The sequence below is a fragment of the Protomyctophum bolini genome (genome assembly GCF_963924005.1).
Source record: "Protomyctophum bolini genome assembly, chromosome: 20".
Classification (NCBI taxonomy): Eukaryota; Metazoa; Chordata; class Actinopteri; order Myctophiformes; family Myctophidae; genus Protomyctophum; species Protomyctophum bolini.
The window spans coordinates 15,362,537-15,379,772 of record NC_137881.1 but is presented as its reverse complement, the minus strand read 5'-3'; positions in this window follow the sequence as shown (position 1 = coordinate 15,379,772).

The window sequence follows — 17,236 nt, the reverse complement described above, 5'->3', positions numbered from 1 at the left end:
GCGGTGCTGTAGAAGGAGGCAAGGAGCATTTACCCATATTTGTTTTGAAAGTGGGTGAGGTAGTTAGTCAGGTATGCATTTAGGTATGATTTACAATTGCTTAACTCTGCAGCCAGTTTAGACTAGAAGAATGGGTTGGAAAGAGGTGGGTCATGTTTTACATACCGGTAAGTAAGACATTATGGGCTAAAGAGAAAGTCTTGCCTAATTCACCAGTGAGGTTTATAGATGGGGCAGGGCGTAAAACAGTATGGAGAGAGTGAATAAATAAAATTAATGTTAGTGCATGAATTATTTGTTGGACTGGACTGAAGGGAGGGATGGGTGTGGTACACGCACAGTGCACTGTTGCCCTTTGCTGTGTTTATCTACCAACAGTAGTATAGTGACCCATGTGGCTCAAATGTCAGTCACAGACAGCAGGGCCCACCCAATGACGAGAGGTAGCTTCTCCTGGTAGGACAATCAGAGCCATCTGATTCCACTTATCTGTCCGTAATGTCACAGATGCAATGCACCGAATGCTTGGTTGAACCCAACTGTGGCCAAGGTTGTGACATTAGCAACTAGAACAGTGCTCGTTGGGGGGTGATCAATTGGCTAATAAAGGGAGAGGCCGCGCATCATTCTGGTGGTGTGGAATGTGTGTGTCAAATACATTCCCCACCCAGTTATTATGTCTGTCCCTTTTATTCCCATATATGGAGTTCTTTGCAGATATGGAGCCTGGGCAGGGGCCCTGTCCAGAGCCTGGGCAGAGGCCTTTTGTGGCCGTTCTGGACAACCGTGGGTCCGACCGACTCAAGAATTTGAAGTCGGTGGGGCGAACGGTTCTCGAGTTACGTGGATTACAGACGTACACACAAAGACTTGGTGCTTTCATAGATGGATAGATAGCTGTTTTCTTTACATACCGGTAAGCCGAATGTGTTGTCTTCCTCATGGTGGGGTGATCGGGTGGTGCTGTGGTAAAGTACCTGACCACTGCCGTTAACGCTTGGGGTTCTAATCATGGCTACATCTGGTGGTGCATCAGACTTTGTCGAGTGGCAATACGAACTCAATTGGCCCGTGCTCGTGGGAGGGAAGCTGGACGGCCAGTGTGATATTTGTCACTGCAAGTCCTCCTACAGGCTGGGAGAGTGTTGGCCGCAGCAGGAGGAGTAGTGGGGGATCCCCACTGGCAGATGAATCAGTAGGAACACACAAAATGTGTGTGGGGAGGAATTAATTGGTATAATAATGACTCAGTTCAGCTTTAGCCCATTTAGGACTGAGGCCAGATGCTACAAAATGTCTTCTAAATCATGACAGTTTTCTGAAAAACCTGTTTCTATGACAGTGGTGCTCAAACTATTTCATGTCAAGGACCCCAGAAATGATATGTATTTGGCCGCTGGACCCCCAACTGAAAATATGTTGTTCCAGGGACCCCCAGAAGCAAAGATATGTATATGTAAAGATATATATAATTTAAAATGCATTGCACTGCAGTGCTAATAATGTATACTCTGCCATGGGGGTGTCATCAGTGCATGTTCGCATTCAATCTGGTGATGGTGATGGCTCTTACAATGGTTATAGAGCTTTATATCAAACAAGCCGTGTTGATTTAGCTATAAGCTAAGATACTATTTTCGCTTAATAAAAAGTAACTTAGCTACACTAACAGCTCTCTTTCATAACTAAGTAGCTACACTACTTAACTACTTAGTGAAAGTAATAGTAGTATGCTATACTTTGACCAACAGTATACAGGTATACAGTACTGTGGCTGAGCATATTATGACATTGAATGCTTGAATAAAACATACGACTAGCTACAAATTGATGAGGACGGACTACTTTCTTTGCGAAAAAACTCAAAACTCATCTGATGTGCTATTTATGCCTTTTCTTTATTTAATAACTAATCATCCAGTTAGATAACTAGCAGTACATTATTATTCAGGAGACATAAGATTCTTTCTTTTTTACGCACCAATAATCAGTTCATCACTGTCAACAGCATCGATCCATGCACCTGGCAGTTGCACTGTGTGCATTGTTCACTCCTTTGTTTTTTCCTGTCTGTTTAGAGGGTTAAGAAATCAATATGGTAGAAAGGGACACGATGAGGTTAGTTGGTTGGACATTAGCACACCGGATGTTCCTATATCCCCACAAGCTCAATGGGCTCCATCACTGAATATTGATGAAGACTTGTGTACTATTTACTCAATCTGACCACGGGGTCAACTCGATGACAGGAAGCCAACACCACAGAAACCTTCTGTTTTCCGAGTAGCCATAATGGACAAAGGATAATTGACTAGTACATGCTGGCCTTTTAGAATAACAGTGAAACGGTGAAATTAGTTTGTGTTTAGAAATACATACGCTACAGCAAAAGGCACTTTGAAGTGAACATGGATCTTCCAACACATGTAGTCTTCAGTGCTTTACATGATTCCATACCAGTATTACAGTAGGGTTTAATGAGCTGAGCCATGTCATCTCCCCCCCCCCCCCCCTCTCTTCCTGCAGTGTCGTTATGATTCCAGGAAGAAATCGATTGATTACAATGTTCCCATGTGGCTCGTCTGTGGAGATCCAAACATCCAATCGACCTCCTGCCCTAGATTTTTGCTGCGAAGAAAAAAATGCCTTGCCCCCCCCCCCCTCCCCCGCGCGCGCATGCACGCACGCACACACACACACACACACACACACACACACACACACACACACAAAGCTGAACCCTTGACCTCAGCCCTTCCTGCATGCTCACCCTCCGTACACCCATCCAATAAGCCGTCATAACAACTCTTTTTATGTCCGCCTCGCACCGCTGCCCTGAAGACCTCCGAGAGCAGGAGCAAGGAAAGATTGATTGTCTCACCATGCACGGCCATCCCATCCCCATGCAGTACACCCCGCTCCACCCAACACTTAAGTCACTCTCACTGACAACAAACCTGAGGTGTTCCCTGGCTCGCCGCCTCTAGAAGGATGCCAAACCAAACAAAATAAGAGCTGGTTTAAATGAAGTGCTCGTAAGGGAAGTCAAATCAAAGCACTGATCAAAAGCGCTGTTGCTCGAGTGCCGGAGCATTCTGTGGAGTGTATACAGTAAGAACACTTGTAAACGTTGTCGTGAAGCTGTGCCTGGGCGATAATTAGCCTACTTCACACTTGAGAAGTGGCGTTTGTGAGGAATTATGAATTCACAGGTTTCACAGTCAATGGGGAGGGGGAGGTTAATGAGCAATACGCTACCATCCATCAACAACTACCAGCATTGCCCTTCAACAAGACCCCAAACCTCTGATTATTCTAATGCAGTGGGTTTTCAACCAGTGGTCCATGAGGGGGTTCCAGGTGGTCCCCATGCAACTAAATGATGGAGAGTTGTTAACCAAATGGACCCTTATATATATTTAACTGTATTACACTCTCAAGAGTTAAATTGTTGTTAAACATCTGCATTACTTAATTTTCAAGAAGTCTACATAACTAGAGAATGTAGAAGAATTGTTATTTTGATCAATGTTTGCCTGTTATGGTAGCAACATCAATACAGCATGGAATTATGGACAAAATCTTAACCAATGACAACAAAATATTTGGGGTCTGATAAATTACCTGGTCTGGTAAATGGTATGTTGCCGTATGTGTATCTGTTTGGACATGCTCAAGCTGTCCAGTTACTGAAAGAATGCAAACCCCAATCCAGAGAACAGAAACCACACACACACACACACACACACACACACACACACACTCACACTCACACTCACACTCACACACACACTGTGACAGAGAGGGAGAGACCGTAGACTGTGGGAGAGACGCATGTTGCACACACTCACACTCACACTCACACTCACATTCACATTCACACTCACACTCACACTCACACACACACACTGTGACAGAGAGGGTGAGACCATAGACTGTGGGAGAGACGCATGTTGCACACACACACACACACACACACACACACACACACACATACACACAAACACAGAGAATGACAGAAAGTCATCCCTGAAATCTGGGTCACCGAGAAGTGGCTGCATTTCACAAGGAAGCCATCAACTCTCCATGGTTCTCTCATGTGTTATTCATTGTGACACCATGGTGGGACCCGGTGTGTAATGTTGGGTTTTTATGACTCACTTTGAACATACAGAAGTACTTCTTCTCCCAGTAAAATACAGAAACAAACCATGTCAAACCTACGTGGCAGCTGTCACTGTAATTTATACAGCACCTTTCCAAAGAATTTGAATATCATATTTTCATAGTTCCATTCAAAAACTTTAACTTTCATAGATTATAGATTCAGTGCACACAACGTAAATCATTTCAAGTAACCTATTTATTTGTTTATCTTTACACAATTTTGGCTTCCAGCTCATAAAACCCACTAAAACAGAATTTCAAAAACTTGTTTTCATCTGAATGAATGCCACATTAAGAAATTAGGATCACATCAAATGAATCAAATTATGGTAGCCTACTTTCAAAACAGAAATGTCAATCTTCAATACTTGGTTGGGAATCCCTTTGCCTTCATCACTGCCTGATATTTCACACTGGACCTCAAGCAGCTTGGATTCTGTTCCTCACCCGTCTTCCTCCAAACCCTTGGACCTTGATTCCCAAACGAAATGCACACTTTACTTTTATCGGAAAAGAGGACCTTGAACCACTGGCCAACAGTCCAGTCCTCGGCGTATCGAGGCAGTGAAGAAGGCAAAGGGATTCCCAACCAAGCATTGAAGATTGACATTTCTGTTTATAAAGTACCATATTTTGATTGATTTTATGTGAACCTAATTTCTTAATGTGGCATTCAGATGAAAACATTCATGCTCTGCAAAAACTGTAAATGAGTAAATGGTGATTTTACAGTATTCTATGTTTTAGAAATTCTGTTTTAGTGGGTTAGGGTTAGTTATGAGCTGGAAGCCAAAATTGTGTAAAGATAAACAAATAAATACTTGAAATCATTTACGTTGTGTGCACTGAATCTATAATCTATGAAAGTTAAACTTTTTGAATGGATTATGGAAATACTTTCCATGTTATAAGTTTTCTGCGTGCATGCGTATGTGTGAAGGTAAAAAAATGAAGGTAGACACTTGACTCCTTATTTTATATCCTTAAACGATCTTAAAACCATATTAGCCTACTACCGACCTCACATATTTGACACACGCACATACTTGCGTACGTGCGTGTGTGTGAGAGTTGGAACCATTCAGCTGGAAAGGGCCTCGGGCGCCACTCCTGGTGCCGTGGGCGACTGTGACTGTGGAAGAATATAGGGCCAAACTATGTGGTCAGGCTGAGGTCATTAGACCTCACTGGTAAACTCCCCACTGACAGAGTAACAGCCTTGTTTATTGTTGAGGAATGTTTTCACCAGCATGCCTTTGGATGTGGCGCAGCAGTGAATTTATATACTTGTGTGTGGGAGTGAGGTGTCAGGCATGAATAATTCTGTTACCAAACTCAAGAAGATCGACCGATACCCCAAAAAGCAAATAATCAGAAGAAAAAAGAGAGATTTTTTGGCAACCTTTTTAATATAAAGTATAATTTTGTTGATAGTCAGTGTGCCATATCAACATTAAGTTTAATTAAGTAACCACAGATTTTGATTGTTCATAGGCTATACATAACAACCTTTATTTTTGTTGTTGTACTTCTTTAGAAATATTTTCTTGCACATCAGAATGTATCTCCAGACTCTCTCCCCAGTTAGAGTTAAGAGTTTCAATGACTGTAGAATTATGCATAACTCGTATATTGATGTGAGGGGACTTAATTGAAATGGCCAAACATTGAATATTTAATTTTGAAAAGAAGAAACCTCTCTTGTATGCTTGTACCGCATACAGTATCTGGAACAAACTCCCATGAAAGTGCATCTCTGCTACAACTCTCAGATCTTTTTAAAGAACTGTTTGCGGCTTAATTTTACAAAATGTTTTTCATTTCTGCACTGTAATTTAATTTTCTAATCTTTCTGTTTCATTTTTAATTCTTATTTGCATTCAAATTATTTGTGTATTTTGCCTAGCCTTATGCCCCTTCCCATATTGTGATGTTTCATATTATCGGCAGAGAGAGAGAGAGAGAGGTGCTGTCTGTGTCTGTATGATTTATCCAACGCATGCTCTTGTAAATATTAAAGTGACTCACACATGACTGAGTCACCTCACAGCAGAGCAGCTTCCCAGTTCCACTGAACGGTGTAAATTATCGATGCGGTGATTAAGTCACCGGGTAATTAGAAAGCAGAGGAGCGTGCTGAACCTGAACACGCATTCAGAATGGTGTAGGAGAGACAGGTGTGTGTGTGTGTGTGTGTGTGTGTGTGTGTGTGTGTGGGGGGGGGGGGGTTCTCTTATACAACCTTCCATTTGCTTCACTGCCTCCTGATGGTATCTCCCTGCGGGTCGATGTGCCTGTTGGGATCTCCAGGGTGCAATCTAACACTTTGAGAGCGTTCCTTTGTGGTTGCTGTCCCTGCCTCCGTAAAGGGCTTCCCTACAACCTGTCAGACTGGGGAATGCTGAAAAGAATCATCACTGTGGTCATTGAACAAGCAGTTAACAGCCCTATATACTTTGTTGACTGACTGGGGTCCCCCAGGGTTATATACTTGGTCCCCACCTTTAAAAAAAGAACCCTCTACAGAAAATCTCTTTTCCGAAAATAGTCTACCTATAAAGCTCACAACGCATCGCAGCCAATCTTCACAGGATGTTCCCCTACTTTTTGCCAAATGTTCACCTATTTATCATAATGCAGACCTCGTCCATCTTGCCAGCAAGGTGGTAACTATTTGCAATTTCCCATTGACAGCCCATTCATCCAAACAGAAAAGTTTTATCTGATTGTATCAAACAACGTCAAACTCGCCAACATTGCAGCTGTACGGAAAGCTTGAATTATCCTCTGCAAAGTGTTTGTTTCATAAAAATCCACCGTAGATATGTTATGAGCTACTTTCTGTCAAGAAATTCCTTGCAGGTGATTTTGGAGTGTTGGAGTTTGGAAGTGCTCGTTTGATATCACTCAACGGTCCTGCGTACCACCTGTTTTGTATTTGCACACTGCGTATACGACCTGTTTTGTATTTGCATATAATGCAGGAGGCAGAAGGACGTTGCTTTACTGATAAGTGCTTCCAGACTGTGACACTTCATTTGCCACTCTCTTTATGCATGCAAAATACCCTCTATTATGACCAGATGAGGGACCCTGGGTTAATGTGGTTAGTAGGGACTAAAGAACGTTAAAAACATAGGCTGTATTCACACTAAAATCCTCAGAGATATATATATATATTTATCTCTGAGGGAGTGTACAACCATGTAACCACAACAGGCCCATTTAGTTACATCTGTGCACTAGTGTCAACACTGAAGATTTCACTGTGCACAAAAATACTTTAGTTCGCCCATCCATCCTCTATGATCGTGTCTGTTGATGCCCCGGCTGCTGCCAGTGCTATTTTCAACCAGGCATCTGATCAATAGGCCTTATTAGAGGAGAGGATGGCTGAGGCTGATAACACAATCCTGGTCTCCTTGAGATATCGCATCACTTTTCACACGTGTCGTGCTAATAGCTGACACTTCCCTCCACCTCCTCGGTCTCCCCGCTGTCCCGCAGCCTCTCCTCCACTCCACCTCGCCTCTCCAGTCTCCACAGACCAGGGTGACACATGGAGATAAGAGTAGACAGGGTAGCTGTCATACCGGGTTAATCCCCCGCCACATGCATCCGGTCGCCCGTCTGCACTGTCTGCATTGTGTGTGGACCAGTGGTGGACACATTGACTTGAGTACTGTGTACTTAGGTATATCTTTTGAGTATCTGTACTTTACTTGCGTATTTGTATTTTTGGAAACTTGGTGACTTTCACTCCACTCCAATACATTTCAAGGACAAATATTGTATCGACTCCACTACATTACTACACACTACATACAGGAAAGGGAATGCAGTGGAGTACATCATTAATTATCCACTTAAGCCAACCACATTTACCCGTTGTTACCACTCCCTTTTTACCACTTCTTCCATGTTTGTTGAGTAATGACATTGCCAAGACATCGCAGGGCTCAGCCGCATATTTTCTCTTTGTCTCGCATTTGCAGTAGTTTCACCTCAGTGGCACAAGCTTGTGCGTTGAGCCCATTGGTCGGTTCTGGGGGCTTGGCTGTGCCTGTCTGTCTGTGTCCCTTTTGTGCATATATGGAGATCGCTGTATCCGTCTGTCTACCTGTGTCCCTATTATACCCATGAATAGAGATATCTGTATGTGTCAGTCTTTGTCCCTTATATGCTCTGGATAACTGGATATCCGAACTACTTGACGGCGGGCACCGCACTTCCTCAAGTTCTTGCCATTGCGAGCATCAGTATGTATGGGCAATTGGGCTTGCCATCTTTTGTGCCCATATATGGAGCTGAATGATTTGTTTGCACCTAATGCCATGACGACAAATGGAGATTATTAACACACTCCATATTTGGGCGTAGCTGCGTTGGGAACTGCTTTTAATATAAGCAGTTCAGCCATAACCACATAAGCCTTATACGTACAGTATATGTTATGGCTGAGTCATGGTGACATGACATGAGGTCCGCCCTCCGGCCGGTCCTCCTTTAAGCCAATTTTAATATAGAATAGAGAACATAGTAGTAGTAGTAGTAGTAGTAGTAGTACAAGGTAACAACATGTCGCAATGCAACACGTTGTGAGCTTGTAGATTTGCTGTTTTCACAATTGAAACTTCTTGTCAAAATGACTATACAGCATCGAATTGATATTAGAAAATAAAATGTACCTTGTGCTTTTGAATACATACTACTTTAAAAAAAGAATGTACTTTTGAATACTTACGTACTTTTCACTCCTGTAGCCTATTAAAATTTGACAAAGCAACTTGTACACTTGCACTTGTACTGAAGTAATAATATGTGACCAGGAGCATCTACTCAGTATACACTCAAGTGCTGGAGTTGACTACTTTATCCCCCACTGACTGTGTGTGGAGTGTGGACCGCTCTCTGCTCATGCCCTGCTCAACTGCCCTCCTCTCTCTGATTCACGTCCACAGTACGTCAAAGGGACCTCCAGAACAACGCAGAGGGAGTGGGTGGACGGGTGGGCTGGTTGGCAGTGTTACTTTTTGACATTTCACCCTTAAACGCACTGTAATTTGAAATTCATGATGATAACAGTGCAGCATTTGGCATCATTCTGTGTCTGTATGAGCTGCCAAGTGTGTACGGTTCATGTTACTAAGAAAGTGAGGAAAAACTCAACTACTAGTAATGAGCGTCACTGTAACATTATACAACTTTTATGTAATGAATGCTATAATTAATGCTTGTTTGCAATGCATCACCTTATTAGTTTCTGTCTGATGGGTTTATACTTTATAGATAGACCCAAGTGGTTAATGTAGGATTGATTCCCTCCCACAGTCACACTTCCAACAGTGTGACCAATGACAATCACTGTTGATACCTCCAGCTCTGTCCAAGAAATATAAAAACGCTTGGTTTGTTCGGCAACACTAGATGCATTACCCAAGAGAAGATTACTGGCCTTACAACGTGAACACAAATGCTTCAGTTTCATAGCGTTCTCAATCGTCACATCGTCCAACATTCTCCCTAGTGAAGTCAAGCAAACACGTTGTGACTAGGGCAACCCTGCACAAACACACAAATCTGTTCTCCTTACGCAAGAATGTTGAACTCAGGTCAAGTGTGTGTGATTTAGCAGCATTTCTTCATCAATTTGACTTCACATTATGTGTCAAAAAGCCTCTGACATGGACATATGTAAGGGCCTTCAGGAGATAATTTCAAATGGAGATGGCAGTGTTTGCTATGGAGACGGCTGCTATAGTGAACCGTCTGTAACTATCTTAAACAACCACACTTATTAGCTCTACCACTCATTAGCAACATTGAGTGAGTATGCTTTAATGATATCCCCAGGTCCTTACAACAAAGCATCGGTGAACATTTTGTCCCTGGTCAACCTTCAATATATCATGCTTTCCCACACATTCTGCATTCACATGACTTGTATTCTAGCTTCTTCTTTTTTTTAACACATTTTAACAAATCTATGTAAACCAAGCCTTTATTAGTTGATTAAGCATTGTGTTTGCGTTTCCCCATATCTCTTGTAACCCTTCCATTTCATAACTTAAGAATTTAATAGACATTACCAATAATTGTTAAACCTCACTAACCTGAAAAGGCTGGTCTCAGTAAGATTGTATGTAACCATAATTTTACAGATTTGTTGATTAAATAATCAACTATTCGATCAATCGACTATAGTCAACTAAGAATTTTATTTAGTTGAGGACAGCCCTTGAGAAAAAAACGAAAAGAAAAGAAAACGCTGTCCACCTGCAACCTTGACCTGTATTGTAGGATTGCTTTTTTAAGGTGGAAAAATACAGAGAAAGATCAATGAAGTTCTTGGAATTTTTCTGTCTGGTGCTGTTGCTCAGTGTAGCTGGAACATCCCTGTTGAGTAGATGCTCAGGACATCTGATAATAGCTGACAATTCATTCAGTTTATCTCATGTCACTCTAATCCTAATCCTAAACTGGCTTTAATATTACCCAACAAAGGGAATTCAAAAGACATGCTGAAATTGGTAAATGTCTTTTTGTACATGTCCTTATGGGGACAGGGGGTTAGATCAATCTCAGGAATATTACCAGGATAATTCCTTTTCTATTCCTCTCTTTGCAGGTGATGCCATCGTTGCAATCACATTATTCCATAGACCAGGGTTTTTAATAGATGCGCAGTAATGGAAAGCAAACAAAGTGAGACAGACGGAGACATGAATGGAGACAGAGAAAAGGCACAAGGGTAATACTACATTTATGCTCCATCATAGGATGGTGTCGTGTGCCGAAAATAGCAAATCTGCAAGTTCACAACTCGTCTCTTTTCGGCACACGACACTACTGTACAACAATGTAAATCTGGCTTTAATAACAAGATGTCTGCAGGACTGATACAGAGTGCATGTAGATGGCAGGCGCTCAAGTATCTTACTAAAAACATCTTAGTTCCCCACTTACTTTTATTTTAATGAAAAACCCAGGTGGGCCTACGCAATATACAAGACTAACTACAGCAACCATCACAGCAAAATCGTGAGTGTTAATTTTGAGTGTACAACATTAAAACAACAGTCTTTGCTCAGTTGAAATATTGGAGACAGCAATGTCCTCAATGAGTAATGTTCAGTGGCGTGCACAAACATTTAGAGGGGCAGGTACTCAAGTGAAAAAGGGCACCTTGTGCAGCACGTGGAACCAGCCGGCTGCATTAATAGTGTGAGAATTATAGATTTTGGGGCATAAATAATATAGCAGAAGCTTTTTTTTTAATCAAGAATTGATCAATGTCACCATGGTCCACATACATACCGAAATAAACCCATTGCTGTCCAGAGGGCAAGGGCAGGTGGTGCTCTAGCACCCCCTAGTGTCTACCTGTGTACGCCACTGGTAATGTTCATTCTCATGTGAAACATGTGTTGTTAGGGAACATTATGACAGGGCATGGGGTCTGTATACCGTGCACCCTATAGATAGAGGGCAAAGCTGGAAATAGAAACAACTCCATCAACCAGTTGAGAGATGGGATTGCTGAAAGCAGTAAACATTGCTCATGTTTGAAGTTGTACTGTACACACACTGTTCTTGCTCCCCAGTGCTCCATCCAAAGGAAAACAATGGAATGGAATTTGGCCACAAAATAACAATATGGGGACAGGAAATCATCTCACATTCTTGGCAATGATGCAACATAATTAATCATTTAAGTATAAAAATGCTCATGGTTATATTTGTTAGAACTTACTTCAATTAATCATGAATTATTAAAGTTGACATTAAATTGGCATTAAACGTGAGTTATGATGAATTAGGGTTGAGAGGCGAAACATGCAACACAGGTCTCCAGATAAATCATACTGTACATCGTTTGATGATGTGACACAACATCCAGTCAACATTAAATCTTATACACATAATATGTAAGCAGTTGTTTGCAAGCAGTCGCAATCATCTATGCTTTCTTGTGCTATACAGGACATTCATAAAATCTACAACCTTTCGATGCACCAGTATGAGCGTCAATGCTCTCCAAACCTTGGGATTGGAAGTAAATTAATGACTGCAGAGTCTCCAGAGATTGCAAATGGACCAGTGGGTCAATCTTTACAATGATTTTACAGTGTATCACAGAGGATTTTACTTCGCGGAGTTGTACTTAATGGTGTCCAACAAAATAATTTGTCTCTTTGCCTAGACACGCTTGATGGGGTGGGTTGATGGAGTGGGTTGAAAATGGAGTTACCATGGAGGCAGGCTGAGGGAGGGATGTCGTTGCCATGGTCAAGGTGACACAGCGGCCGAGCCGACACAAGAAGCAAAGCCCGTCACACCATCACACCTTGAGCATTTCACTCAGTATGTCTGATTACCCATAACAGGCAGCCCAACACTGCATCGCCCGGAATTGTTTTGTGTAATCATACTGTAGATCTGGCCCTGAGTGATTGGTGTAAAAACTGTCCTGTTTCTATACTATACAGGAATGAAAGACAATCCTTTTCATAAGCTGGTATATGCAACAAGAAGAAACACATCTGTATTTACAGTATCCTTTCCTCACACAAGGCGTCTCTAAACACTGTGGCGGTGTTTGCTTGGAGGTGGCGGTGCCCCTGGCAGCCAATATGGAAAAGTTAAACAGAGACATACATCTCTTCAGGCAAACAACAGTGTCAAACCACAAACGCTGACTGCTGTGCTGTTTGTTTAATAAAAGCGGGTGACTGTAGCACAGATTTGATATAGATTTTATACGCATAAAGGCTTTGTGCTGCATGTGTGTGTAACTGTAACACAACTGTAATAAACAGTGTCATAAATGGCCAGACGTGCTGAATCTAAATGAGTCACTCTTTAGCCCAGGACAGTCTGCAGACAAAGCAGCAAACCATCTATTTATGAAACCAATACATACATTATGTGGCCTCCTGGTGGCGCTAATAGCGCTATAATAGGACAATGTGAAAAGGGTGGCATTTCTTCTTACACCTTGGATGGCAATTGGATGATTTGAGGCATTTTGTTCCAAAAATGTGTTTTGCAAAAATCCACCTGTTGGTGGGGTTATAATAGGCCAATGTGAAAAGGGTGAGATATATTCCTCAGACTAGTTGTAGGAAAGTCTGTGAAAGATTTCACGTAAATTGCATGCTGCGTTAATGATTTGAGACTTTTTGTTCAAAACGGGCCAATCCTGCAAACTTTGAAAGCCAATGTTAGCCAATTTGGATGGAATATGAAATCAGATCCGTCTTGAACACATGACTATAGAGATACTGTGTAACGATTTGCGGGATTTTTGGACAGAATCTGGAGGAGTAATATCAAAGAATTTGTTTTACAAAAGTCGGCCTCCTGGTGGCGCTACAACAGGCCGTTCTGGAAAATTTGGGGGCAGATGTTCTTGTTCATCATTGGCATCCAGGGAGTGTGTGGGCAGAATTTTGTATCGACCGGATTAATGGTGCCGGAGATTAGCTGGTATGTAACAGACGGACGCAAGGTCGCACAGACACACAGACACAAACACACACACACACACACACACACACACACACACACGCACGCACGCACGGACAGAGTGCAAAGCAAAACATACTCTCCCTACAGACAATAAGCTTTTGTAATTATCTATTTAACAAAACCAAAAAGCCCTGATGCCACAAATGGTTCACATTTCCAAAACAGAAGGAATGGAAAAACGTGATTAATGTGCCCTGGAAAGTTTTTCGGTTAAATCCTAACAACTAACACAATAGAGAAACATGTAGTTGCTTTAAGGCGAGCTCATGTTGGAGCAAGATATTCTTTGGAATGTACTGTACTTAAAGCTGTAACATTCCTGTTCTACCACCATACAGATTGGACCACATTTTAAATATTAAATATTAAAACATTTTAATGAGGTATGTTAACGTTTTGATCAAATTTGCTATAAATAAATGCATTTAATTAATTAAGAAATAATGCAAATAGCAGATGTAGGAGTTCACAATACAGTACATGAGCTTGTAGATCGGCTATTTTCACAATTTGTTGTTTAAAGAAGTATATACTAGGCTACAGTAAAAGTGAAAAGCTGAAGCGGTATAAGTCAGAAAATGTTGCCCTCCCTCTCTTTTGTTTTACAAGTGGAATCCTGAACACATCTACGAAAGGATGTAGATGAAAAAGAATCTCAAATCATCTCTATGTAACAATCCGCACTCCAGATATCCGTATCATGCTTCAAAAACAGCTACAGCCGAAGATCTTTCCAGCATCACTATTCACTACAGCATCATCTGGAGTCCCCTTATCTCTCAGAACCGTTACACCATCTGCATCCATGCAACCATTACCTTACAAGTGGGAATTACAAATATTCCCACTGGCTATTATCTCATTTTTTTGTACAAAATGTAATTTAACTATAACATTTATTACCATCATTCTTCTGTGAGATGGATAGACATGTTACATAGTTGAACATGCAGATGTGCTGTAAAATGATGGTGTTCATTTAACACACAGGATTTCATAGTCTGGAGATGTTAAAGTATTATTTGGGTGCTTGATGCACCAGGCACATAAAAATTGTTTACTGTAAATTAGTAAACAATACAATATCCTGTCTGGGTAAAAATAAGTTTTACTCTTACAGTATGTACACATTCTACACAAGATGTAATGATAAAGTCAACCTTGAATATCCAAACAAAGTAAAGCACCAAAAACAAACAAGAATAGCAGGTGGTAAATACATTAGTAATAAATTAGCCACTTAGGCTTAACGGAATACCACCCACCTCCAAAACTCTGATGACATACTGGGCACAGAAAAGGCCACATATACAGCAAACAATTGTCTATTAAACCCAGTCAGCATGTCCACAATCAATGCTTTGATGTGCCTGTATTCAGTTTAATCGTATTTTGCCAGGGATGTTTCGGAAGCCTCTTGTTTGCTTTTTAAAACAGAGTTCCTCTGTCTCCCTGGTGAGAGTGGGTGATGTTGGCTGAAAATAGCGCCCACTGAGAATGAATGAATCAACATGGCACCTTGCGCTTAATTAAAGATTAACAAGGACTGACGTGATGGTGCGGAGGTTTCTTTAAGCCTCACTTTACTTCTCTGATTAGGTTACGTAACACTGGTTAATACTGCATGGATGATGTTGAAAAAATAATGACATCCGCCCGTGTGGCGGAATCACTCCTGCCTTGACAGCCTACACGTTGTGGAGCAGCTGTGTTGCTGGCACACGGATACCTAGGTGGTAGGTGGACACTGAAATGCTAAATCATGATTCAGTGAATCTGAATAAATTATGTTACCCTAGTACCCTACCTACCTCCACTTCCACAAGGGGGGTGATGTGCTTTCTTAGAAGGTCTAAGCTAGGCCTAGAGATGTCTGGTTTAACACTCTAAAGTATAAAGAAGTACTATAGATGAAATTATTGCGACTGTAGGTCACAGATTACTATGAAAACCAGCAAAACCAGTCAGTCCGTCCATCCGTCCATCACATCCGTGACACAATCCATATATGCTACAGGTTTAATGACTCACAGAAGAATGATGATAATAAATGTGTTATTGTTAAATTACATTTTGTACAAAAAAAGGAGATAATAGTAGTAAACCCTTCCAATGCACACCTGGCTCACCCTACTGCTCGCTTTCCAACGACATCAATACTCCTACACACCAGAGAGAAAGATTTTCATTGCTTTTTACAGCTATGCTTTTGGCTGAATACCAGGCTCTAGTGGCAGATTACCCAATCATATATTCACAAATCTGCACTACATCTAACAGTTTCAAGCTCAAAAATATTGTCAGGCACAGCCTGTGGGAGTATTATAGGGAGCCGCATGCAAAATCACATTGTGGAATTGGCAGGCCTATATATAAAAGTATCAATATCACAGTGTAAAACTACTTTGTTATACGTAAAGTACTTAAAGAGGGAGTGCCAACATTTTTGTATTTTTCCAGTTTTTCATGTGTCTATGAGGTGACAGTACTTCATTAGACACCCTGGAGTCGTTTTTATGTGCAATGGTATTAACTTTGTATTTAGGGTTTCTTCCTGGAGGCTGAACCCTTCAAACGGGCCAATGAAATAAACAGTAATATAGTGACATCACACTAGCAGCCCCTCCCCTAACCCCTCCCCCTTTATCATACAACTACAGCTGTGGGTGCAGCTTCAGTTCACCCACCAGGCATACCAGGCATACTTAATGAACTGGTGGGCGTGCCCATATAAAAACCACATTTTAACAAATACTGTATACTTTTTTGAAAAAATTATACCTCCTTATATAACAATAACAATTAGGGTGGAAGAAAATCACGGCACTCCATCTTTAAAGTCCAAGTACAAAAGTATAAAGGTCCCCACACACCGAGTGCATTTTTAGGATTTGTAGCTGCGTTTCTCCATCGGTTTTCCGAAAAACGTGCCCAGTGTGCAATCATTATGCAGAATGTCCATTTCAGAATCATACACAGTATATCATGTCACTGCACGAGTAGAAAGTACAATATTTGCTTCTGAGATGTAGTGGAGTACATATAATCAAGAAATATAAATATTCAAATAAATTAATAGTACTTTGAAATTGTAATTAAATACAGTAAATCTACTTAGTTACTTTGGCCAGCACAACAATGGTAAAAGAGTTAGATGTATTTTCATTGTTCAAGGGAACTTTTAATGCCTGTGAGAGATGCATATGCCGTAGGCGTAAGTACTCTCTCAGTTCCCCTATTGACTCGAGGAAGGCCAAACATTGAAAACATTATGTTTTGAAAAAGGTGAGTGGACAGTTCACTCGGGCCGGAGGAAAGCATCCCAACTTCTCCTATTTCCATGCTTCCATAGCCTGCTATTATAGTGAAACAAACTGTTATGTGACTTATATATAGGCTCTGGCAGTCTTTCTTTGAGAGCTTCTGGATATCTGACAACAGTTGGAGTCAGCTATAGCAGAAGGTGGCTGTCTTGACCCAGGATTGTGGCATACCGTCCTGGCCAGGAGGAGAGCTGGGCCTTTGTGACTCATCCCCC